Source organism: Hippoglossus hippoglossus, chromosome 20, assembly GCF_009819705.1.
Source record: "Hippoglossus hippoglossus isolate fHipHip1 chromosome 20, fHipHip1.pri, whole genome shotgun sequence".
Taxonomy (NCBI): domain Eukaryota; kingdom Metazoa; phylum Chordata; class Actinopteri; order Pleuronectiformes; family Pleuronectidae; genus Hippoglossus; species Hippoglossus hippoglossus.
The window spans coordinates 10,760,015-10,787,803 of NC_047170.1; positions in this window are offsets into that span (position 1 = coordinate 10,760,015).

Sequence of the window (27,789 nt, forward strand, 5' to 3'; positions counted from 1 at the left end):
CTGTTAGAACACAGTATCACAACCTGTTGGCACTCTGACCCTTTGCGCTAGTGCTGTAAATGTGCAGTATAGTGCAAGGTTGCCAATGGCAGCTCTAAACCCTCCTCTACCCTTTACTTCAACAGATGCTCAGGACACATTCAGTCAACTCACACACACGCACATGCACACACACACACTGCTGGTGCTTTTGATGCTCTGAACCTGCCGCTACAAAAAAACTAACATGCAAATCCAAATTGTGCTGTGACATCTGAGGCGTCTGTGTCACATCACTGAAAAATGGAGGGAGAAGGAGGCACATACCAGCGGGGGGACTTCATGCTAGCTCACATTTTAGGCGCGCCATTTGCGGTCTTTATTGTTCCCTCAGAGACCGAACTTTAAGTGAATATTTCTCCACCAGGGGGGCCGTGCCGTGCCGCGAACTACGCTCGCACCGTGCATACCGGAGCGAGGAGAGGCAGGCGTCTGCAATCTGCCGACGCCCCAGGTGAAACTGTGTCCCTCTCCCCGCTGATCTCAAACGAGCTTCACCACCCTGCGCCGTGACGCTATTCCTGTCAGTAAAAATAATTCTAAACTGGTGTGTCGTCTTGTGTCTGGAGACGTCTGTATAATGCTTTGTTTTAAAGACTCTATTACACTGACACTAAGAGTGAAAGCTCTGAGAGATGATTTTTTTTTTCTTCTTCATAACTTTTCATTTCAGATATTGATTTGAAAAAAGAAAATGTCCCACTTGCCAAGTGAGATCCTTTCAAAAGCATCTCACCATACTGAAAAAAAAACGAGTATTAAATTTAACAGTCACTGGAAAACAAACACTGCAAAACATGGATACACCAGAGATTTCATCATATTCAAAGCTCTGTGATGTGCCGTGACCCAGACAGTGCATGTTTTCTCATGACTTCTGCCATGTTTCAAGGTTTGGTGAGCATGTTTGCTTTAGAGGAGCATGCACCGAAGCAAAAGTAATCAGCGCAGTGGGAGTCTTTGGAGAATACTCTCTTAACGGGTTGGAAGGCGGACATTTTTAAGAGGACATGATACCGGAGAAGGAAGTACAGGTGGCGGCGAGCCGTCCCCGAAGGAATGGCAGGTAGCTGACCCGGTGGCTTACAGGCTCGAGCCGGCGTCCCCATTTCACGCTTTGTGTTGCAGAAAGATTCAAGAGACAGTGGATATTATTCCCCTGTGCTCTCGACCCCGCTGAGGTCTGATCAAAGATCCAAGGCTTTGATGTTTTAACCCCTGGCTGTGTGGAGTTAAGAAAAAAAAAAAGAGAGAGAGAAAACGCCCCTCCTCTGAACCAGATGGTGCCTGTTGCATGCTGGGAGCAGCCAGGCAGTGTTACTGGTCCCACCTGTGGTTTTAATTACAGCGCATGACGAGGGGATGCACCGGAGCGGAAGGAGGGAGGAAAGCAGGGGTGACCCTTGCTGTTCGGCGAGCGCGGAGGAAGTAGGGTGAGATGTTGCATGTTCACCTGAATGGATCACAAGCCTTTGTCTCTCTCTGTCACACTGCTTCCCTTCCTCCCTCTGTTTCCATCACGCGCCGAGCCATACGTAAAATGAGGGTTGGTTTGTTCGACAGCTCAGATTTACCTTACACAAACACGCGCTCGTGACTCCTGCTGTCATCTTTTCATCGCGTTTTGCCTCTTTTCTCCATCTTTCCTCCCCCTCACACAAATCATCTACATTCCACACACACGTCCATATATTTTCTCCTGTCTGTCTTCTCCTCTCTTCCCACCGGCGGATAATTTGTGCAGATCACTGTTGCTTCTCTGCATGGATTTCCAGCTCCTCTGCATGGATGAACTCCTATCAGATTAAACTGGCACTCGCTGAATCTGACCTCCCTGCCCCTCCCCGGCATATACCACCCCACACCGGGATCCCCAGGGCCCGCAACACCCCTCCCCACCTCCTCGCCGACACCTCTCCCTCTATCCTTCTATCCGTCTTTTGACTTTCGGCTCCTCCTGTCATCTGAGGGGCCCCGCTGAGTGCTGAGGTGCTTCAGTGGCATTAGGGGGAGCCCAAAAAATCCCTGCGGGCCCTTATGTATGCATTCACAAAGGGCCTGAATATTTTCTGATCTTGCAAAGACATCCCCGTGTTTTCTCTGAGAAAGGGGGTTTGAATCTGACTCTGGTATGAATCTCACAAAATGTTGGGTTGTGGATTTTCCAGGACATTGTGTACTCACACACAACAGGGTGTGCATGCATTTGATACTCAAAAGGTGTAAACGTACAGTCTCGGAAACCTTTGCCCTGCTCTTGAATATATTGCATGTTTCATCTTTACCTATTCTGACCCCAGCTTTGGCAAAAAAAAACTTCATAAAGTTAGTTTTTATTTCTCTATGATGTATTCAGCCAGGATTCTTGGGGAACTGTATTTTTTTCTCCTTCCCTTCCTCTCCCTTTCTCTGGGAGTGTGCGGAGCTGCGTGTCAGATCTGTGGGATGCCTGTAGGCTGCTCCCAGGAGAGGCACGGTGCGCTCATCCAACACAAACAGGGTCACAAAACAAAGACTCAGCCACTTGTGCAGAGTTTACTTCAAATTAGCCCAACTCTTGTATAAGTACATGGCAGCCAATCAAGTAGATCCCCTGTCAGACAGTGGTTTTGACAACGTGAGACGGAGCGAGAGCTGATGCCAAAAGGTAGAAACCTGAGATTGCATCTAAAGTGCAGCGAGAAGAAGCTTTGCATTCTGCTATTTCTGCAGACAGGAGCCCCAGCTGAGAAACAAACTGATGAATACTCCTGTAAATATCAAGCCAATCTGTTTTGTTCCTCATTGAAGAATGTATCTAACAATAAAGCTAATGCAGTGATTTAGATTTCCGGGAAGTCTTTAACCGATGATCGCGGGGGGAGCGACAGAGACGTTACAGGGCTCTCCTGATCGTCACAAAAACCTGCGATAAGCAGAAATAGCGGCGCAATTAATATTCCAGCCATATTTCCCAGGGAGGAAGCAGAGGGCACAGCAGCTGCTCCCATATGCAGACCTTGCTGTTAGGACCGTGGAGGCGATGTCAGACACTCTGCCCCCCCCCCAGCCAACCGCCTCCACTGCCACCGCCGCCACACCTCCTTATCCTTCACTATCTCCCTCCTCCTTTATCCCTTCCTTTGCCCATTTACCTTACCTCCTGCCATCTCTCCCCCTTCATTTGTAGTTTAACCTCCCCCATTGTTTTTTTTCCCTTCCCTACCACCCACCTTCCTCAGCTTTTCTCAGAAATGATGTGTCCACCTTTGACGTAAGCGTGAGCAAGCATCCACCCTGCTGAAGTGCTCCAGAGCAAATCAGCGAACGCCTACCTGCTCCTGCTCCAGGGCAAATCCCCCGGACACACGGAGAAGCTAATAATCGTTATTGCGTTTCTAGAGGTTTTTCAGCTGCCAACTACAATAAATTTAAAAAGAAAGGTGATCTAGTCTCTTATAACTCGTAGCTAGTCACCATGTCCTATATAGTCCATGTTGTTAGTCATGTCACTTGACTGGTGGAGGCCAAATATTGAGCAAATAGATTTTATTTTCTCTAAATTGTAGAGTCTAACCTCTGTCTAATCTACAAAAATTTAAATTTAAATTTAAATTCAATATATTAACCAGGTTATTTTGGGGTTATTTTTAACTGTTTCTTTTTTGCAGTGCATGTCCTGACCTGTGTGAAAGAAATGAACTCTGGGTAAAGTAGGGGAGCTTGTACAGGAAGGTCAAGCACAGTTCGTCCCGAGCGACGAAAAGAAATCCATTCCACACTGATTCTCCAAAATATAAGTACTCAACTATGTTTAAATAATAAATAACAGCACAGGGTTCAATTTGGTTGAGATCCAGTGACACACATTTGCTATATGTCCCATTAGTGTGTCAAAGAAAGTATATGTCATCTGCTCTATAATTAATGCAAAAGCAGTATTGTTAATATATAGCACATTTTTACAGTCACGTGAAAAGTATGGAGCTGAAAATGTTTGTGATTTCTTTATGATTTACTGATCTCCTTTTTAGATAAACTGAAATATTCTAAGTTTCTTATTCCGGAGGTAAATAAACCTTATAAAATGAATTGAATTATCAGAAAAGTGCAGTCAAACCTATATTTTACAGCTGAAACTGAGAGTTGTTTGCACATATTTCCTTCCAACATATGATGTCTAATTCAATTTGTTTTATTTGCCCTGTTTAGGATATGTAGCTATAGATGTATAGATCTGTTTTTGTCTGTGTTTGTACCACCCGCATGCTTTAGTGTAGCATTGTGAAAAGACATTTAAAAAAAAAAAAACAGCCGCAGACTTTAGAATTTCCCCATGCGAGATCATCCATCACAGTCTGTATGAAGTCATCATTTCATCTCGTTGCTGTGCACACATAACATGACACTCTGCTTACCTCAATCACATGACGCCCACAGGGAGCCACGGCCGGCTCAAACAGGAAATAATCTCTTAAAAAACATTTTTCAGCCGACAAAAAGTTGTTTTTTGTATCACTTCTAATGCCGGATGTGTTTTTTGAGCAGGTAATTTGAGGAGGGATTTGAAACTGTGAAGTTTGTTTATTGAATATTTTTTTTAAAAAAGAAACAAAGGAAGTGCTGAAAAATGTAATTTCATATTGCATGCGTTCATGCATAAACAAGTCTGAGGCTTTAAATGGGCCATAACCATGAGATGCAACAATATTCCTTTTCTTTTCTGTCCATTAAACCTGTCGTCACCTCCACACCCACACCTCCTCCGTGTGTTTGTTTATTACCCAACTACAGCCCATCAAATAAATCACACCTCTCTTATCTTTACAGCCAGGATAAGATAAGATAAAATTTAGAGAATGCAAAACTATTTAAAAAAGGCAATAAAAGAAAAAAATGTAATAAAAAATACAGACAACGTACGTGTTCTACACTTTCACTTCGAAGATATATGTATATGTTTGTGTAAAAATGTACTTGAGTAAACTACAGTGGCACAGGATGATTGCACGAGGATGTAAACTGTGTTGGAGCATTAGTATAAGGAGATGTTGAAATAGACATACATATATATATATATATATGCATTTATAGACTATAAGAAGTAGGAGTATATTGATATATAGGGATACATTTTCTATAGTACACAATATAATATGAATGTAAAAAGGTATGCCGATATATATATGTAAATTGGCGTAGTTCACAATAAGAGGTATACATGTGGAATCATATAATCTACGCTATACGGATGATGATGGCTCTGCTTTGTGTGAACATGCATATATCAGCTACCGTACTTGAAAATGCAGATACGATTCATGCTAAATACGTGGGGGCAAATTTATACATGTGCACCACAGTGCTTCTGTAGATTAATCAGAGGCGCTGGCAGAGCAAAGTCAGGAGGAGAGTGTAATTGTGGCTGTAGTGAGACCGTTCCCTGACATGCAGTCACACCTGGATGGCTGGCAGCACAGTGAGGGGGAGCAGGATCCCCAGCAGTCCCAGTCATTGGTATGCTGGAATACTGCAGTGTTACAGTGAGAGCAGAGAACAAGGGGGCTGTGGAGCGCATAGAAAGAGAGCATGTTCCTCTCCCCGCACCGCGAGATAAAGTGAGAGAGGGGGAGACCTGGGTGGTGCTTTCGCCCGCCCCAACAAGACATGTGTCACAGCCCGAGGAACAGTGACACGCGTCTCCTCCAGCACGGGCGAGGTTTCATCAGACCACACTCAGGATGTGACTGTCAATATTAAGCTGCATGTTCTGTTTATTTTACAATACACAAATGTCTGCGGCGCTGCGCACAACCTGCAGATGAGAACATTCTCACATGTCACACACTGAGAAAAAAACAACCCACCTGCAACACAGGTGTTAAAAAGTTTAAAGTGTTCCCTTTTTTTCCCGGGGTAAAACTTTTTAGGAGAATATTGTAGTTTGAGTGCAGAGAGTGAGAATCCTCATGCAGTACCTTTATATGCTGATTCACAGAGAAAGGCAGTGTGAAGCAGGTCCTGCACAGTGTTGAGTGCACTGTAAATCCAAATCAGAAAGTTCAGAGACAGAAAGAAAAAGCAGAAGAGAAAATATACTCTCATATACATTACTGTGAAATCAGTGTGATATCAGTGGGTGTTTGGCAGGGTCCAAATTAGTAAATGTTATACACAGGCAATGTTTATGCCGGTATCTTGCAGATGGAGTACAATGGAGTATTAGGGCCGTAATACTACAAGAATAAAGTCTTTATAATGAGAATAAAGTTATAATATAATGAGAATAAAGTCGTAATATGAGAATAACGTTGTAATATCAGGGTTATAAAGTTAAGAAACTGGGTCTATTGTGAAGAAGGAACCACACAGACTTGGAGGAAGTTGCCTCTTTTGTGGAGAAGGAAATGTTTGGTAGTGGATCGAGTGGATATTGTCCGTTACATCAACGTGATATTCACGGTTTCGTGGTTTCTCAAGAAACTTTGAGATTGGTCCAAGGTTTTGGGATCCACTGGGAGCACAGGTTCTCTTGGCTTTCTTTTTTTTTTTGAATTGTCGTACTATTGGAACTTTTATGTCGTTATGTCTGAATAGTTTTTCCTCAATATGGCCGCTCATGGTAAAATATTTGAAGGATTTTCAAGATTTCGACACATCAGACAGTAACAATGACGAGCCTGAATGACCCCCCCCCTCCGAAATCATGCAAAGAATCAGTGAGTCCTCGAAGCCCTTGATGATAAAAGCCTTTTTAAAAACAATAATTATCAATGAAAGACTAGAGTAAATCAGAACTGTTGCAGCTGAATTTTTTTTTATCATTGATAATTTTCCCATTTATTTTGAATCTATTTAGAAAATGTTTTTATTTTCCTGTTGAGGCCGGACTGTTGGATCAACTGTACTTTAATTATATCAGAATCAACAAGCTCAACATGAACCATAAAATATGAACTGCATTTAAATTGCACATAAATAGCATATTTTTTCATTAATATTTTACACAGAAATGTTTGCTCTTATTTATAGATAAGGACGAAAACATAAAGAATAATTTCTAAATTAAAATTAATGGTTGACTTGTTTCATTATCTATTTCATTACCAATGTTGACTTTGAGACATAGCAAGGATAATGTTGGACAAAGGTTTATCACCAACAGCTTCAGTTCTGTCAAAACAACCGCGTGACGGGGACGACAGCTTCATTTACTCTTAACATTTTTGCCATTTAATTAAGTTCACAAACCACATGAGCCGCGGTGCCTCGGCCGCACGAGCCGGTCTTCTGGATCGAGTGAATTACAAATGGATCTTCTCTCTTCTAAAGGCTTAAGCCAGGGAGCTGCCTCAAACAGACTGTCAGAGTCTCACACTGAGTGACTCCAGGCCCAAATCTGGAGCGAGAAGTGAAGGTCTGCGGAGTGAAGCTGAGCGACGGCAGAGAGCGAGCTCTTTGACAGTGGATCAAAGATGAGCGGGAGGTCAAAGTGTACAGCTGGTGGGGATGAGGAGAGATGGAATCACATGCCAGTCACTCGCGTATTGTGGACACACACGGTTACAAAGTGTGTCTCTTCTTGGTGTCCATACGACCCCTCCCCCTGCGTATATCATCGCCAGGAATGAAAAGCTATGAAATTAAAAACATTAAAATTGTCGGTGCAGAGTGGCTCGCGCACATCAACCTTCGCATGCCGCGCAAAGGTTTTTTAATTTGACCCTCAGTGAGGGAGAAGAGCATCGAGCGCTTTCATCGCCGCAGCTCCAGTCTGCTCAGTCCGGCTCCCATTGCAAGCTTAACAAATTAGACCTCCAAGATGAGATGAGGGATCTTTCACATTACGGCTAATAGTGACAAATGGGAGCGGGTGATAGCTGCGGCTCGTCTATAAATGTGTGGCAGTTTCTTTTTTGGCAAATGCCATTAGAATCTGCCGGTTTGCCATGCTAATCAAAATTATGGACTGTTTCTTTTCTTTTTTTTTAATCTACCGAGAACTGAAAAGACATTAGTCCTATGATTTCAGAATCCGAACACCAAGAGGAGGAAGGGGAAAGAAATACGCCGCGGTTTTTTTCTTCTTGGTCACTAATTGCACTTGGTTCTGAGTCGCTGCCTCTTCCCCTCTTGTCAGGGATGTTAGCGGAATATTTGGAGTGAAATGTTGATGCAGTCAACATAGGGGGAGCTAAATATAAAATGGCTACTGCTATGCTAATGGCTGCCACTGAATAATTCAAGCATGGATGATAATAAAAATGGGGGGGGGGGGGGGGGGGAAACGTGGGGACCTGTCGAGCTACACGGCTGCATGTGTCATGGCAGGACACTAATTTGCTGTCAAACCACCTCCCCGCCCCTCCACCCACACCCTCGCCCACCCTCCCACCTACAGTTCAGCCGTGGAGATTAGTAAATATTTTGTCTGTCTCTGTGCCGATTGTAAATAGACTGGAGGAGACAGTGGAAAAAAGGGGGCAGTGTATGGGGAGCTGGTTTGGCAGGCGGGGGGGGGGGGCTCAGGAAAGCTGGAGCTGCTTTGCTCGATGCTCGATGCTCTCTGTCATGTGTTCTCAGGAGAGGCTGAGGATGAGGCTTGGGGGTGGTGGTGGTGGTGCTGGGGGGTGGAAGGAGCCGTCCTCCTCCCCGGCACACTGCGGGGCCATCAGGGCCGACACACAGGGGTGAAGGCCATGTCGAAGAGGCAAGAAAAGAACAGGGAAGGGGGGGAAGCGGGTACGCAAATAGAACAGTGAGGTACCGGAAGTAAATGTCCCATTCATTTTCTGAATAAAGTTTTGGTTTTGATTTTGATTATCAGACATGATGTTAGAGACTGTGAAACGATTTTCTGTGCTCCTGTAGAGGCCACAAGTACGAATAAAACTTGTTTTAATTCGCAAAGTCAAGGAGAAATACCACATGACCCACAATCCTCTGGTGTATAAGCAAAGTCTGTGATTAGTGGAGCTCGCTTGTTACTTTTGAAATGTCCACCCTGACTGCGATAATCATCGTTCAGTGTTACAATACGTACAAGCTCACCCCGGACAGGTCACCAGTCCATCACAGGGATTCGAACAAGTGACTCTCTCCCTGTGAGGCAACAGCGCCAACCGCCGCACCACTGTGCTGCATCACTTCTTCATTCTTAAAAGAAATATGAACACAGTCTCATACCTTCGCCTTTTTTTTTTCCATTTTCTAAAAGTAGTATTTGTTCTGAATCACCAGTTTTATGGTCTCCATTCATCTTGTGGCCGGTCGGCCTGGGTCCAGGTTCAAAACTCTTTTCATAAGCATTTTCTAAAATATTAACGGTGAAAATGAATGAGAAATATACATCTGGAACCAGGGTTGTTTTAAATGTGGGGGGGATCATTGTTAAGCTCTATTGGGGAAGGGTCCTTTCTTTCCTGAAGTTGTCTTCCTCTGCTTCTTTTTTCAACGTTCCTCACCCCTCCCTGCTGTCACCCCCCCCCCCCCCAACCCCTTTCTTGGCGCTCAGCATCCTCTGTTAAACGAGTGGATATCTGCCAAACGCTCGCACTTCATCATCCCCACTTTCCCAGAAATAGTCCTATGTGATAAGCACACACTCTCTGAAGTGACCGACATGTGTTAACAAGTACGTAAAAACAAATGCACGTGCACGCTCTCAATCACAAACGCACACCTCCCTCCCTGTTGGCAGTTCTCCTGCGGCGAGCTGCTGCACACGTAGTGTGTTGATAATGAGATGCACGCTCCACTGCTTTGGTGTTAACTGTAATTAATATCACATGTGAGGTAAGACGTGTAGCTGTGCACACATGTTGCTACAGCTGACATGAGAACCCGCAGCTTAAAAGGTAAATCATTACATGACCGAGGATGACATTTTTCATTTTTCATTTTATTATTTTTTTTCCAGGTTGGTGTTTTGCTGCCTTTGCAAAGTCCCCGTGTGGCTCCAGTGCCGCTCTCATTAGCCACATCCAGCCCCTCCCCTGGCTTTTCTGCATTTTCTGCACTATCCCTATCCTGGGAATGGTCGCACACTATTTAGCACTGTCCCCAGGTATTGCTACCATATTTCCTTCTGCTTATTCCGGATGCTCCCATAAATAAAGTCCTCTCTTCCTGGCATAATACATCTTAATTCCCAGCTTTCCACGAGGCACGCCGTGGCCCTTTTGCCGGCTCCGCGCTTAGCTGCTGCATGCTTCCTGAGCCGGATGCGAAAAAGCGCTAACGTTTCACCCTTTCACTTACTTCCAGTTTAACATTAATGATGTTGTTCGACATGGAGGCATGAAGATGAAATACGTGTGGAAAAGTAGTCTTTAATGAGCGCTCATAAATGGCCGTTGTGTGTTCATTAAAAACATTGCAAAAATATAGGCGACTCTGACGCAGTCGCTTTCATATTATTGATAATCACAATTTTATTATAAGTGATAAACATAGTAATGGTTATAAATGCGACCCCTGTTTATATCCCCATTAATAAAAGTGGCGCCAGCTCAAAATGCAAATACAAGTTTCATTTGCATACAAGGCTGAAGACCTCCAATACTTCTCCACATCAGGGTTTTATATTTGCTCCCAGGAAACAAACACGGCAGTCCCAGTCCAACTCCCGTACATGGTATCATCATATATAATATAAACTATAATATAATATCTTTTAGTTTGATGTATTCCTCAGCACTACAGCAGATAATGGCAAATAACTCCACATGTAGTTCTGTGTCAACCCAGACAGGTTGAAAAGTTGCTCCCGACTCCTATAAATGAAATAAGTGCGACTCAGTTGTTCTGTGTGGCCCCGCACATCCTCCTCTGGCACAGCGTTGTCATCACTTTACATTCTGCCACGTCCTGGGGACATTTCACGGGGGATAAAAAAGAAATATGCAATGCAAGTTGAATGTTAGTTCATTATTTAGTAACACTGACTCTTGAGTTAAAGCACACATTATTTCACTCTGATAATGATATAAATAAGAAAAAAAAATCACAATGTGCCTTTGCATACGATTGCGTTTCATATACGAGCATCACCGGGAATTAATTACCACAAGCCACTGAAACACCCCCGTTCATTTCTCCTGATTTTCTCTTTTCATTATCAGAAAGTAAATGACAAGGCTGAATCACAGACTGAACAAGTAGTGATGATTTTTTTTTTTCATCTTCCCTGCATGACATTTTTCACTCTCGCTAACAACACGCCGTCGCTGAACGCCTTGTAAATGTTTAAGCAAAACGTGTAAGACTTTAATGTGTCAGCTGAGAAGAATATCCATATCCAAACAATTTCCACTCAGGAAAAATGCAGTGCGGAGTACATCTGTGTGTGGGCGTGAAAAAATATTACGAGGTGTAGAGTGTGAGAAAATACATTGCGAAGCTGAAGGAGAGAAGCAGGCAAACACTGTAGATGACGGTGATGCCAGTGGAATAGTTGGCAAACCCCTTCACACGCGTGAGGGAGATTGTCCTTGAAAACTAGCTTTGTCTGATGCAACCGCAAACTCATAGTGTGTGTCAAGAGCCATTTTGAATCCGCAGCTCTGCAAATACGTTTAATAATCACAGTCCTCCGCTGTCCTCTGTTTTTGAAGTTTGACTCTTTTTCACATTTCCAAGCGAAATGTTTCACTCCTTTGTTGTTTTTTTCCGTCGTTTAACTTCTTTTGAAATTATGCCGGTCTCAGCTGTTTTTTCTTCTTTTTTTTTGTTCCTCCAAAAACAGATTCTCTCTCTCTTTTTTTTTTTTTTATTCCTGGTACTACCCTAATGAGACCCTCTCACCGTTTCCATGGCGACAGTCACAAAACTGTCAAGATTCCACTCTTTCAGAAAATCTTGTGGGGGGTGTTCTGCAACTGTCAGAGACACACTTTCACGGCACATCATTCTCCTTTCAAAGGTGAACCTTTCATTTTCGGTGAATTCAGGCAGTTTGTGAATCCCTTTTATCGAAACACGCAGCCGCGCTGTGTCGAAGAATGCTAACACGCCGATTGTTGAATAAATAAAACACAGGAGCTGCTGAGCCGCCGCTGTTGACTTGTCGCCTGGCTTTCTGCGAAGCTTTGTGTGGCTTACACTACGGAATGTGTCTATTAAACGACCTTAGGCATGAAGAAGTGGAGCTTTAAAATTAACATGTCAATATGGCCCGTTAATTCTGTGTAGTAGTAAAGTGAAGCTTCTACAAAAACAACAACAACAAGAGCTAAACTATTGGAACTGAATGGAATTTCTCCAGTGGCGGATGTAGGACTTTTTCTGAATCAGGGGCCAAAAAAGGGGCCCCAATCTACACAGAGGGGCTAATTACATGCGCAATGTCCATTTACAATTCCTGATTCAGTAACATGCACATTTAAGTCATTCCTTGTTTGATGTAAAATCTATAGGTTTGGCAAAAAAAAACTAGTGACAGGATAGGGGCACTTCAGGGGCCAATCAGATTTGAGTTGGGGCCAGTGCCCCCCTGGCTCCTCCCCATGATCCGCCCCTGAAATATTCTTTCATAGATTAGCTGGCGAGTTGATTTTTATTCTCAATGTAACAGAGGATCTCCCACATGCTCCACCGGCCCAAAACATGATCTTAAGAGCAGATTTCAGGGCTGACCTTGCCTGACATCAGTGGAGCTCGCAGTGCTTTGATTCGGCTTTACGTCCACTGCCCTGCAAGAAGCTAAATGTGACCAAAGAGGACACTGAAGGATTGAAGAGCATCAAAGCCTCGCACACGCTCTGCCCAGAGAATGTGTGTGTTTGTCCCGGTGCTCCTCAGTCAGACCTCCGAGTGTAAATACACCCTCTGGTCCCGTGCAGCACACACAGCCTGCAGATGAGCCCTGTCAAACTACACCTGTATACCTGTCATTTCCTGCCTGTCGCTCGGCTTGGCTGGGAAACATTAGATGAGGCACAAAAGACAGAGATCTCCGAGTCTCGCCTCGATGCATACAGCAATCCACTCAGGAATACACACCGCTCACGCTCTTTCAAATGTACACACAACACGCACAGGGGACCAGGATTCGTCTAAAACACGCTCATATAATTTTATTATTTTTGTCTTCCTCTCCCCTCACAGTCTCTTATTCCTCCTTAATGCCCTCATTTCTCTTCACACATATTTTGGCGCACGGAGCCGTGTGCGAGACGGTCCCTTCTCCTCAAGCAGCTCCACACGTCAATCAAACAGCACCAGGCATGTCTCCCTGTGAGTGGCAGGTGATGCAGATGCACATTTCGTAGAGGCGAGCCGGAGCGACACAGCACTGCTGGCAAAACTACGAGGACAGGAGGGGAGCGGGGCCCGCACGCTGAATTTATTAAACAAGACAGGGACATGCACCGCAATGAACGGAGATCGGCTCAACATGGCAACATACAGTAGCATCCACAACACGGAGGCACAACATACAGAGGGTAGTGTCAGTGTAACCCCCCGCCTGTGTGGCGTCAACAGAGCCGCTTACGATCTCGTTTCCTCCCTCTACAGTCATGAAAATGATCAGATATCTATTTTAAGTTGTTGTTAATCTGGTAGTTGGTTAAGGGTAGTGCATACCATCAATTGACACTAAAATATCTCTTTTACACACCAAAATTAGTGGGTATAAACCTTTTAAATGTTATTTTATACAAGGGTAAGGCCACATTTCTGATTTATTTCGCTGTTGCATCATGTTCGACGTCACGAGTGCAGCGACAACTGAGTCACTCTCTCACCTCGCTGTCTTGCCAAATTAGCGCTTTCACGCGGGTGTCACATTACCATCACTGCCGATCAGAGCCGAAGTCTGATTAAGAACCTGAGTCTACTGCACATTTGACCTGGGAGTGAAGGCCGATTGTATCCATTCCCATTGCAGACAAAAGCCACATGTTAGTGGGCGTCAGTGGTTTTTTTGACCAGTGGAAAAGGGGTTTAAGAATGTTTTTCTGAGGTTTTACAAGGTGAATAATGTAGTTAGAGACCGAGTTTAGTAGTCAAACCTTGTTGTGCTGTTACCGAGGAGAAGTGGAAGGAGAAAGAGGGAGAAAAAAGGAAGAGGGAGAGCAGGAAGGGGGGGGTGAGATTAGCCAGTGCCTGTCTGCAGGCGGAAGGCCACAGGGCAGGTGAGAGGTGAGAGGAAGTGAAGCGAGAGGAGAGTTAGGGGGTAAGGACTGACTCAGAGAGCCGCCGGCATCCCCCCCCCCACCCACCACCACCAGCAAATATACACATGCACACATACAGTTTGAGAACAGTATGTTTTTTTTAAAAGATGACCCAGAATCGTGCACATACCATAACAACAAGTAACAGTGAAGTGAATGAATCACTTTGCATACAGTAGCTTCTCCCGCTATATGGCAACAAATTCCTGTCAGTAAATTCAGACTCGGCATATCACGGGGAATTCAAATGTCTGCTTCCCCTCAGAATAATTCTATTTTTGTTTTTGCTCTCGCCTCCTGTCTGTCTCTCCCGTTCCTCAGTTGACTGAATAATCTACTGGCATTTCGGCGAAGTGAAATGTCAAGGTCATTCCACTTTGTCTTTCTGGAATTACTGATCTGGGTGTCATCTTTATCTCTCTCTGCATGTGAGAACCTGGGCCTGTTCTTTTTTTTTATTTGTCTTTTTTTAATTATGAAAGGCAAAGATGAGTTAGATAATCCAGATTAATGTGTGTGGATTGTTCTATTCGGAGCATCTTGGAGACAAAGAAAGAGCAGAGCCATTTCTGGGAGCAGAGTGTGTCGGAAGCAGGCTTTGTTTGGGATTTGTAAATGCTAGTGGGATGCCAGTAATGGGACCTGGGAGAACGTGATCCTGTATCATTCTTCATAATCTGCATATATCATAAAGAATGGGCCTCATCATCTACCCACAGGTTTAATTTGTGATGGATATGTGCGAGCAACTGTCTCGCAGTCCATTTTTTCCGACGAGATTCTCCCGGCGAAGATGTGAATACAGTACTGAGAAAAACATGAGCACAGGCTTTTAACAGCACTCATTTTTCATCCGCTCGCGTTTGGTCGCTTAACTCGGGGGTGAAAAGGTGGCCGTCTTTATTGTACGCTGTATGTTTTAGATATGCTTGACAAACTCCCAAGTTCCATAAACATGCCGAGTCATGCCCCGCCTGCCGTCCTCTGGGACGTTCAAGGCATATTTACCTGAACTGCAGCCCTCTAAGTGCCCTGATCATTCCCCGTGTCACAGGCAATCCACCAAGGCCACTGTGTGTTTAATTAAAAAGACAAGGTTTACCCGGGAATATATCCTCCCAGCGTTGGACATACATTTCAATGAGATGCATCTTGTTTCTGTTGCGAAAAAAGGAGAGCGATGGAATTTCAAATGGCAGCATAATTATGGTGTGTTTTTCCTTCTGACAGAAAATCAGTAGCCGGTCCTCCAGGTGGAGTAAGCTCGGCTGAGCGGAGCTGATTAGGGGCCATCAGAGGAGAGAATAAACCTTTAACAACACTGACGCCCGAGCTCGGAGAGGAGCTGTATTAGCATACGTGTGAGTTATAGGCCATGTAGATCATTGTATTTGTAAGAGGGAGATGGTATAGCAGTCAATTACACAGCAACAGTTAGGGAAATATTGGTACTCCTTTGATATCACAAAGTACTCTTGCCTTTGATAAACGGCGCCTCACCTTGACTGTCCCAATTAGGAGTTTAGAGGCAGATAAACAAAGATGACATTGTAGCCCTCGTGAAAGACTGAAACAAAACAAACTTGTTTCTACACAAAAATGTGAGAGACCCGGCCGTCCCAGCACTTCAATGAGGATAATTGCACTTGAATGAGAGCACGAAGCAAGAGATATCAAAAGTTGAATAGTCAAAATTAAATTGATGCATCTCAGCTGAAATGTTTAATATGATTCCTACATTTGCCACCATCCATTTCTACTTCACTGCACATTTTGTTACGTCCATCCTCCCTCGTAAAAATGTCTTCAAACCCAATCAGAACCTTATGACATAATCTGGGTTATTTTCCCAGATTTATAGAAAACCTAGAGAACCATAAGTATATTCCCTGAATTCTTTAGTCACCTTAAAATATGACAACCACATTTAGTTTTCATGTTCGTGGTCATGACTGAAAACACCTTTCCCCCTTTGAGAGTTCTATTTAGAACAAAGGGTTCACTTTATCGACACCTGTGAAACTGTACCAAACAGTTTCACAGGTGTCGATAACACCTTAACACCATAGTCAACAGATAAAGATGATGGCTCCCCTAAAGTGATGCCAAAACATCTTGATCGCCCCCTGGTGGCTGGCTGCAATATAGGTCACAAACGGCACCTCCTCAAAGATCGCAGGGACAAGGGACAAACTTGTTGTTGTTTTAGGTTCGTATCACACTGATGTTTGTTCAAGGGTTAATGTTTCCAATAAGTTTGATGTAAGTCACTATTAGATGCTATAAATTGGGTAAAATGTCATGATTGACTGACTCGCAATTGCTGAAGCGCATACATCACCAGGACCGCGTCATTTTGGCTTCATTTCTGGATAGTGGGAAGTTCCATCTTTAAAAACAGTCTGTGATCCCACTGATCAGTGATGATGATCCGTGCAAGAATATTAACCTAAATCTAAAACTTAGTTAAACATGAGGTATAATACAGCATTAATATGGTTTGCATACAGATCAAGTGTTTAGTATTATCATGGTGTAAAGATTTGAGGATCACAGCTTTGACTGGCTCCTGAAGCTGGCGGAGTGGTATATAGTCTGATAACCATCTCAGCAGTCAGGGCGAAGGCAGCCTTCAACACACACAGGGCTTCGCTGTGTTTTTTTATTATGCTCTTCACTGTTGTTTTTTATACACACTGCACAAGGACAAACAGTGTGTTCTATGTCCATCACTGACACAATGCATGCAATCACTCCATACCACTTGACTCTGATGGGCTGCCTGTGACTAGACAGGCCCCCACACATCAAACAGAAGTGGAATGATTACGGGCTACTCAGCCGACCAAGTGTAGGCTGCGCGGCTATGATTTGACCAAAATAAGCACAGTTTAGGGCGGCGTTAAAGACGTGACTGCTGCTGATGCAATAATCAGAAGTTGTCTGCCGACGACATGACATGTCAGACGAGTGTGTAGAGAAAGCACACACACATAATTCTATATAATATATAATCTCTGAGACAAATAATATTAAAAATGCCAAAGGACTAAAGACACATGTTCTCACCTGACCTTGTGCCACTTGTATATCTGACAATGCATCTCTGTTGTGTTATCACCTGGTTGCAAACAGAGTTGTTCAGATTCTTTTTTTAGCACTTACAGCAGGTTCTGAATAAATTGGGCGTTCTCGTTTTGTTTTTTTTAGCAATAGAAAGTTCCCTCCTCGCAGGAGAGGTGAGCGCCGACCACTTGTAATGCTGTTGCTAGGAGCCATCAACGGAAATGTCAGTCGACTCAGCAAGTGATGAGATTTGACATATGGCATCAAAGCATCATTAGACTTGCACCTGGTGCAGATGGAGTCTGCTCTTTCACAAGGGGCTCAGCACCGAGGGGAGGCCCATTGAGTGACAGGGAAGGATAAGATGACCGGTAACACACAGCCATTGTCTGAATTACAATCCATTTCAATGGATTTAAAGAGCCAAGAAGGCCACTTCACCGAATGAGGTACAGGCGCAGTTATTTTATTTGATCATTTTCAGGATTATTACGGCTGCATTAGTCGGTCAAAGGAGGACTGAGGCCCTTGTCATGATTTGAACTCATGGGGGCTTCAAGGTAAGGGGGTAAACTTCTGTAGATTTCTAGAAGTCATTTCACAGCTAAGTGTCTGGACCATTGTCAGAACTAAGGTTTATGTTTTTTACATTGTTTACATTTTAGTTAGTTCTGGTTTCACATCGTAATTTGAAGACTTTTGTATGACATACCTACGTTCTGTCATTATCACCGACCTGGGCTGTGTCTACCAATACTTGACATTGATTAGTGTGCATGATGGGCCTGTGTCTGATGTTGTCATGTTGTCAAGTCGGTAGTATTCACCAACGTTTTTGAAAAAAGTGGGTAGAAAGAAAGTATGTTTTGAGAGAATGAACCCGTTTACTCCGTCAATTTTGTTACCATTGTAATACCAATATTATTTAACCCCCAGTCAAATAAATGTCCTTGTCAGCCTGAGTCCATGTTGTTTACTTCACACAGCATTATCAGTTTCTTCTGTCCTTAGCAAGTCATTTTTTCCTTCTCTGGCCTAAAGTTTCAGCACATAAACAAATAAGAACAACAGTTTCTGCTAACGTGTTATGTTTGTGTAAATTTGTTGGAGTCAGGTTTGACTGAAAAGTTCATTCTTAATCTCTAATGTCTCATGACCTGCAGGGCAAATTCAAGTGGTAATGTTACATGATTACAGCATTTTCACACTTTCACAAAACCCAGTCAAATAAACATTTAAACAAATATATAATTATGTTAGAAATTATAAGAGAGTTTGATTTGTTTGCAGTCATCATGACATTATGACAAACTGCAGCAAAAGATAAACATTACACTGAGCGGTGGATAAAAGCTGCACATATACTGGATAAAGATGTCGTCGCAGAAATTAATTGTTGCCTCTGTCACCCAATCACAATCTAAATTGAAGGCTGTACAGTCAGAGCTTCAGTGCACATTGTCTGTTGCGGAGGGGGATCCGTAATGGTCCTCACCTTGGGGTAGTCATTAGGTTTGATGACGCGTCGGCAAGGTCGCACCACAGCCAAGGAATACGAGGCCATTTGAAAGGACCTGGAAGAGCGATGGAGCAAACACTGATCCCTATTTGAGGAAGCACTCATAAGAATAATAAATCAATAGAGGCTTCATGAACTCTTTTCTAAAAATAAAACTATTGTTAATCTTCTCTTTTCTCTATTACTGTATTCCTCAACGACAACCTCTCCTTACCCCACACAGACACTTTGCTTTTTGTGTTGATGAGACTTTTTCAAGTAAAGACTTTAATTCACCTGTAACGCACCCACTGCAGTGATTTACAGTGGGTTTAAGGTTTGTTTGACCAAAGACACAGAGCATTCTAAACCAAATAGTAAAATTATTTTGTTCCAGATTTGACCCACACTTTCATTCAGCCCACATACGGTCAAATCCGTCAGTGTGTGTGTTCTGAAGATTATAAGATTAAAACTCGGTTAATTCCCACATGCATGACGTACCTTCACACAGAGGAACACATCAGGAAATGAGGGACCTCAGTGTTTTCTGCAGGTGGTGTGAATAAACTCCAGAGTGGAGGCACACCTGCCTTCAATCAGCAGCCACACACACACACACACACACCAACACACACACTCACCAATTAGTGTGAAAGTAAGCTAGTGTGATGATATTGTTACCTGTTACAGCACCAAATTAGTAATTAAAACAAAATTTACACTTGAACAAACATCATTGTGATAAGAACTATCTAAAATGACCGAAACCATCTTTGCAAATAATTCAGCGATCTTGTAACATGGATCTATCCCACAGCCAGCCACCAGGGGGCGATCAAGATACTTTGGCTTCACTTTTGGGGAGCAGCCATGTCGTCCATCTTTATTTTCAGTCAATAGTTTTGTATTTACAGTGAGCCATGCTTTGCGTTAGTTGCACAGGGTTGGTTGCATCGAAACATGTTTGTAAGGATTCTTTTTGGATGCACTCTATGATGAGCTGTGTGTTTTAAACAGTAAAATCGGAGGAATCAACAAATACCATAATGTGTCAACAAAAGGAAAATGCTCCATTCCAAACAAACCACAAACATCACAGTTCACTTTTTCCTGTCACAGTTGCTCCCCAGCGTCTGTCTGATTATTGAGCGTTTGGCAGATGAAACATGAAACGAGCTTTTTGGGACGTCGAGCTTTGGAGTTGGAAAACTTAGCAACTGAGAAAGAGGATGCTCAGACTGGAAAATAAACTTTCTCTGTCGGAGCAAAATGCTTCACATTGCAACTTCGAACAAAAACACACGATTTACACTCTCCATACGGATCTATCCTGGTGTTCCTTATCTGCCAGATGGTAGCAGAACTTTCCAAACGCACATGAAAGGACAGATTTTAATATAGGATCTTTTAATTAACACGTTTTTTTTTAACAAATACTCAAATCTGGATGAGGTATAAAAAAAAAAAAATCCCCAAAGCTATAAAAAAACACCAAAGTGACAGCTCTCCGTCCTGGATGCTGTCGCTCTTCACACATTCCTTCCCCGAGCAACACATGCAGGACTTCAGTATTTCTGCGTGACGGTAATAGCTTCACAGAGCCGAGTCTATCCGGGTGTGCGTGGACAAGAGTGATTTACCCGAACCATGATCATTTTATCACCAAACCAATTATGTGGTAATGAGGAGCTACATCACAGATAACCACAGTGGACTTAGATAGCACAGGTCACATAAATATGTCTGGGAGCGACCACACACACACACGCAGGCAATAGCTGGTGAACTGGTGGATACTGAAGCATGGACATTACCATGGCATGATGAATGACTATTTTCCCCTTTCTCAGCATTGCAATATGTTTTAATACAGTGTTGCGCTGCATCCTTCCCTGCGCCGGCTGTCTTATGAGGAATCTCTTTTTCTTTATTAAAAACCATTAATTATACTTGACACATCTAATGGGTATGAATGATTTGTGAGGGAAATATTACAATAGCAGCCTCATTAATAATTATTGAAAAAGAGGAATAAGGAATCTGCTAATCTATTATGGTAAAAACGAATTCTTTTTTTTAAAACCTTGACTTTAGGAGCTTATTTCACACCAGCGAAGACAAGTTCAGCCTTTGTGCCTGAGGTGTATCCACGGGGGACATTACAAAGCTGATACTGTGTTTTAGAGGTTATTGCTGCGCTATATTCAAGAAGCTGTTGTGAATGCTTGTGGAAAGTAAATCAGAGATGCCTCAAGGTGCAAGCAAAGCCTGCAAAGTGGTGGAATAGAAATGAGCGACAATGTTACACCTCAAGTACGAGTGTTTGTCGGACCACAAGTCAGCTCGCTCTCATTGGCTACTGCGCGTTTCAGTCGGAGGCGGAGCTGATTATCGTAAATATCAAACATCGGGTCTAAAATCGGCTCGATTATCCTCTAGTGCGGTGAGTCACGTACTAAATCACGTGGTCGAGCTCTCAAAGAATAGGTAACTTCCCATTCATGGCAAACCAGTTCCAGACTTGAGACCGGAAGAGAGAGCGCAGTCATACATCACCAAATAAATCAAATGTAACGACAGTTGAATCGTGATTCCCTGAGGATTTTGGAGATGTGCAATAAGCCCAAGTTGTGTCAACACGAAGGTAAAACTTTGTTTCGGATACAAGCAGCCTGACGTGATTAATTGTGTTTTGGTCTTTTATTAGATTCACAATAAGTTCTTGTCTGATTACTGTAGGCTCAAACTGATAGTCATCGTTTTGAAATATGAGCGAGACCTGCGTATCACAAAGTGCACGCCCAGCTTCTCACGAGTTGGAAATTGTTTTTCATGCGATGCTTTGTGATGATTCTGCGTCTGAGAAGGAGAAGACAAGCGGAGAGCCAAATTTATTTATGAAGAATATGAATGTGAACAGAGGCATATTTCTCCTGTGGGATAACACTGTGAATCAATGCAGATGGCAAAGACAATTAAGTTTTTGTTTGGGTTTCTTCTAATTTTAGAATGGCCAGTGGCAAGAATGTTGTTTTTTTTATTCACACTTTAAATCGCACAGCACGTCAACAGCAAGCTAGGGGTTCTGCAAAGTGCGTACTGCAGCCTGTTCCCACAGACTGTACATAGAGATGGACGTCATGTCAGCACCCCAAAAGAGAAGCATCTCAATTGCCCCCTGGTGGCCAGGTCCAACACCTTCCATGTTAGTAGATGGGACATGGACCAAATCAGGGTCATCCACTAACCAAAAGGTTGGTGGTTCAATCCCCATCCTTCCAGTTTGCATTCCGAACTGACATTGGGCAAGATGCTGAACCCCACAGCTGTGTCGACAGCGTTTGAATGGTGTGTAATAGAGAAAGTGCTGTGTATAGAAGTGGTGTGTGAAATTGTGAATGAATGGGTGAATGCGACTTGTACTTTAAAGTGGTTTGAGTGGTTGATAAGATTGGAAAAGCTCTATATAGAAAGTCAATTCACCACTTGATGTATGCTCAAGTGTGAATTTTACTCCTAAGTTTTAATGGCTTTAAAAATCTTTTCAAATTATAGTAGATAGTGGGAGAGAGTTGAGCTGGGTTTCATCTCTCTCTCTCTGGACGCGTTGAGATATATATATATATATATATAGCCTTTGATTTTCGCTTGCTCTCAATGACAAAGCTAGCATGCTAATTTTAACAAAGCACAAAGTCAAGGAATCACCAAAGTCCATGTACATAATCCTCTGGGAACCATGAACATCTGTATATATTTTTTCAGTCCAAAAGTTAATGAGATACTTGAGTCTGGACCTAAGTGATGGACAAATAAAGTAAAAAAAATATATAAAGGAGTTGAGATTAGGGAGGTGGGAAAGTGAAATTAGGTGAGGAAGTTATTTTTGATCATTTCCTGCTCCGATCCCCAACCCAACACACATAAGAAAACCCTCAGCGCGCACACACACACACACACACACACACACACACACACAGCTCCTTATCAATGCACTCCAGAGGATTTGATGGCTTTCAGACCCCGCCCCTCTTATTATGGTCATCTTCACAGCACATTCACAGTGGGAGGATTGAAGGGAGTGAATCTGCTTCCAGCATCATTCAGAAAATTCATAGAGGCCCTCAACAGGGAAATGAGATGATTCCCCCCCCTACCCTCCCCTCCCCTCATTTTTATGTATCCATGGAACACTTCAGAGTAATGTGCTTTCACTCTATTTTACCTTCCCTTGGTATTTGGCTTCAATCCTGAGACTGAGGCCTCCTTTTCCATTCGGAACGCTGGCGTCTGGAGATAAAGACACTGAAAACAAAACCGAGAGGATAAGATAGGATGGTGAGAATGATTCTGACGGAGAAGAAAGATTCTTGATCTTCTGCGTGACCTTTGTCTGCAGCGGAGTCGCACTTCCTCGGGATTACAAACCCTCATAAACACGAGAAAAAAACATCAAGACGATATCACAGACGACTGAACTGTACACCGCCGCACAACAATCTCATTCTTTGTCCCACATTTTCCCTCCATTGTAATCCCACAATACCCTTTGCACCGTTATGTTTCAATTGCGGGGAGAGAAGACGTGATTACAGGAATCTTTGCACTCTTGTCGTCACCGGACAGAATTGGGTTTCAGTTAGCCAAGCTGTGAGTAGTTGTTTACACACAGACGAGAGACGAGGAGGTTGATGCCATCTGGCCTCGCTGAGAAACAAACCCCCAAAAAAGGGTCATCACACGCAGGCACTCGCTCTGCCCTCCTTCCACTCGCACATGCTGCGGGGACCTGATAGTTCATTGAAACACAGGGTTCTTTTTCTCCTTGGATCACAGCCTGGAAAATGAGAGTTTCTTTTTTTTTGTCTGATTCTTTCTGCCCCTTTCAGTCATCGTTAGAGAAAGTCATTATTATCTGTGGCGATTGCGTTCCCTCTCTTCCCTGTGGCAAGGACAGTGACAGATGAAGTGCTCCGATTACCTGGGGTTCATCACTCAGTTTGCTGTCTATATAAATTGGCCTGTGAAAATGTTTACACTGAAGCCACCAATCAAAATGAGCTACTGTTTCCTGTTTTGTGAAATTCTTGACTCGTATCGGATCTCAGATGAAATGACACCTCTCAGAACGGTGCTTTTATTGTGACAGTTTGCCCCCAACTACAACAAAGTATTAGGGCCACTTAAAGGAAAAAAAGATTTTGAGATGAAAGTTGTAATATTACAAGAATTTTTTTTTAAATTTAGGAGAAGTAAGTTGGAATTTAATGAGGAGGAAGACGTAACACCAGGAACAAAAAGTTGTTATTTTACAAAAATAAAGTCCTAATACAAGATTTAATAGATTCACAATAGTAGAAGAATATTTTACAAAAATTAAGTCAGAATACTACAGGAATAATGTTATTCTCGTAATATAGTGACTATTTTCTCATTATATTATGACTTTCTTGTCAAATACGACTTTATTCTTGTAATATTATAACCATATTCGCAAAATCGCAAATTATTTTTCTTCAATATGGCCCTAACACTCCGTCCTTCTGTCTGAGAGTGAATGTAAGCAAAATTAATTTAAAAAATCTTGTTAAGCAGTTAATTGTGTGAGCCAAAAACTGAAAACAGAATCACAGCCATGACTATGAACAAACAGACATTAGTGTACACATGCATATACTGTACGTGAAAAGTACGGGAGTGACACACAGATACTGGTGTCAATATGATCACACACACACACACACACACACACACACACACACACACACACACACACACACACACACACACACACACTCACACACATACACTGTGGACTGTGATGAAGATGAAGGAGAGGGAAAGAACCGGGAGCCAAATCCGCCCTCGGGGCACAATAACTCACCAGTAAGCTGCAGCAGCAAGTCGTTAGATTAGGTCTGTATCATATTTTTCTTCCTCTACCATTATTTTTCCCCCTGCCATGATTAGCATGATGTTGGGGCACTGAAACCAACTGCAGCCGTGCACTTATCCCCACTCTCACTGCCAATCTGAAGGCGGGAGTGCGAGAAAAGCAAAGTAGCGAGTGAGCGCAGAAGAAAAGGAAAAAAGCAGGAGTGAGAGGGAAAAAGTCAAATGAAAATGAATAAAGTGGTGACTCCCTGACGATGGGACCACTTTATCTGATTGAAGGGAGGAAAGAAAAACTGACAGCAGCAAGAAGTGAGCCAATGAAAGATACTGTATGAGAACTGGTATCTTCACTCCGCTGCATACGTGTGTCGATCAAAGTCGGGGCTTTGTGTTTTATTTGGAGGGCTGTGCTTATCTCAGGCCTTACATTAAAAGGAATGGTAGAGTCTAATACGTCTACAATGTTCTACACAAAGCCAGGTCCTGTGAGAAAAAGAGGGAATAATTGCTCTACGTTTTACAATGTAATTATGAAATCAAAAATGTTTTCCCCCGAGAATCTTTTTTTCCTCCAAAGTTGAGGACTAATACAATACATCAGTAGCTGCAATGTCTGTAACGTAAAACTGTGAATCATTTCTTCCATTTAGTCATTTCTCGGACTCTTTTCACAAGACGTAGGAGGTGCATGTGTGTCTTTTCACTTTTGACAGGTGAGCCAGAGCAGAAGCTGAAACAGGATAAACAAATTTCAGTTCTCTGATAAATGGACATATCCATGTAGCTTCACTTTACACAGTAGCCTATGCCAGTCAACTCAGTAAAACTAAAGTTATATCTGTCTATATCTTGAAGCTACACTATTCTATTATGACTGAACTGCTTTACAACCCTCATATATGTATAATAGGAATAGTATTGCACTGTTCTCTGTCCCTTGGTTATTTACTCTATGACCTTCTGAGGACACTAGCATCTCTTCTTCCCTGGGCATGATGAACCCCTGAGCAGTGAAATGGTCACGAAATCAAATCAAGAAGAAAAAGAACCTCCAGCACATGTCCCTCCCTCGCTTCAAACGTGTTCAGATTGTCTTTCGCACATGAAGATGTCCGACCTGCCCACTCTCCACCACCAGCACCAAAAGTGGTCCAACGATTTGCACCTCGGAGACAATAATAAACAACAAAGTGTTGCAGGCTTTTGTGGCACAGGAACATACCATTTTGCAATCAACAAAGCACTTAATCATGTAGCTTAAGCCGTTTTCAGACAGAGGTACTCTGCCCCCCCCCCCCACCCCACCCGCTCACGGTGAATCATGCGGAGGATTCCCTGCTGTGTTCTCACATCGGCTCCTCCGGAGTTTCTGTGGACTTTTCACTCGGGGGCCGGGGGGAGAAAGTCTGTAGAATCTCTGTCTCTCATTCATACACTTGCGTTCACAAATACAGCCCCTGCAGAGTTTTTCCAGCTTTTCTTATTTGATTCTGGCCTCCTGCTGCTTCTTCTACATTCTCCATCTCGTCTTTTTTTATATCTTCCTCACTCACATCCACTCACATCAAATCTGTGTGAACAATATACAGGTGTTATCTAAATTACGCACGACATCCAACGTTATCTTAACATTCTAGCGTCAGTTTTCAGGTTCACTTGCTGCCCAATGCCCTATTGGAGAGTTACCTTAGTGTTTATGTTATTGCTTCATGGATTTAAAGCCACCACCTCTCACTCTGAATTATGTACATGAAGTTGAGCTGATCACAGATAAAGAATCTGTCATATTCCTGTAGACTGACTATTCAGCAAGTTTACGATATTGCCAAAACAAAGTGTACAACTTTCTTTTATTATGTACAACAGAAGCTGAAAGGCTTTGCCTGTCAGTTTAATTACCAGGCATCATTCACGCTCAGCCAATCACCTGTCAGCATTGTGAATGCACGTTGTAACCGTAACAGAATTTATGTTCCCAAATATTAAGATTTTGATGGAACATTTCCTCATATTCAGCAAGAAAGACAAACAAAACAGCAAAGTCAGGATTTTTCTGTGAATCTATTTATCTTCACCGCTGCGTGATACAATAGTTTGGAGCTGCTTCATAAAGAAAAGCAGGATTTTGTCTCCTCTGCTGATGGTTTTAGTCTTATTTGCATATTTCCTGCAGAAATGCATTATGTTTTCTGTACGTTCTCTACAAATGTAATGAGGATATGTTGTTGATTGACATCGACATATAGCCGTAAATCTTCCGAGACAATGTAAATCTTCAATCCTGCAGAAAAATATTCATTTGCACTGACAGCATTATTTCAGTTTTTTTTTGTGTTATGTTCACAGCACTTTATTGAGTTTAGGGAGAGATTATGGTCTGGTTTAATACAAAAGAAATTCATGGTGACACTAAATGTGTAGTTGCATTTTAACAAAACCATCGTCTTTCATGAACCACAGTGATTTTGCTGTCTAAACCTAAAACAAAGACAGGATGGTTCTAATGGAAGAAATCTTAGAGGTAGATGACCTGGGTCTGAATAAGGATTTAATTCTGCGAAATACACTTGATGTTACCGTCGCTGCTTTCGCCAATGAAGTAGGATACTATTAAATAACTATTAGCAATTGTATTAAGTAACTTTGTTGTACAATACTTTCAACAAACCAACAATACAATACAACTTTATTTATCCCGACGACAGTTTGGTTTGTCCGCTTGAACTGACACTTCATTTGTTGCAAACACCAAGCAGCAGCTGTCACATTGGAACAGAACTCAAGAATCCATCGTGTCACTGCTCTATTAACACAGCAGAGTTTACATACACATTGCTGCTGAATGCCGATAGGGTAACCCTTCAGAGACAACCGCCAAACGAGAGACGATGTACGTTGAATGCACTAGTTTCACACCGTTTCAAGCAAACATGGCGTTCAGACTGGAAAACATGGCAAAACGGTGCCAATGTGAAATGCAGCACTCGATCAGACAGTGGATACCTGAGCCAAGCCCGTCGTGAACTTTTGGCTTTGGGTCAGGTTTGGTCACGATCACTGTCCTGTATAGTTTATTTATTTTAGTCTGCATGTACCTGCAACCTACAAAAAGCCAGAAGGCCTGTGCAG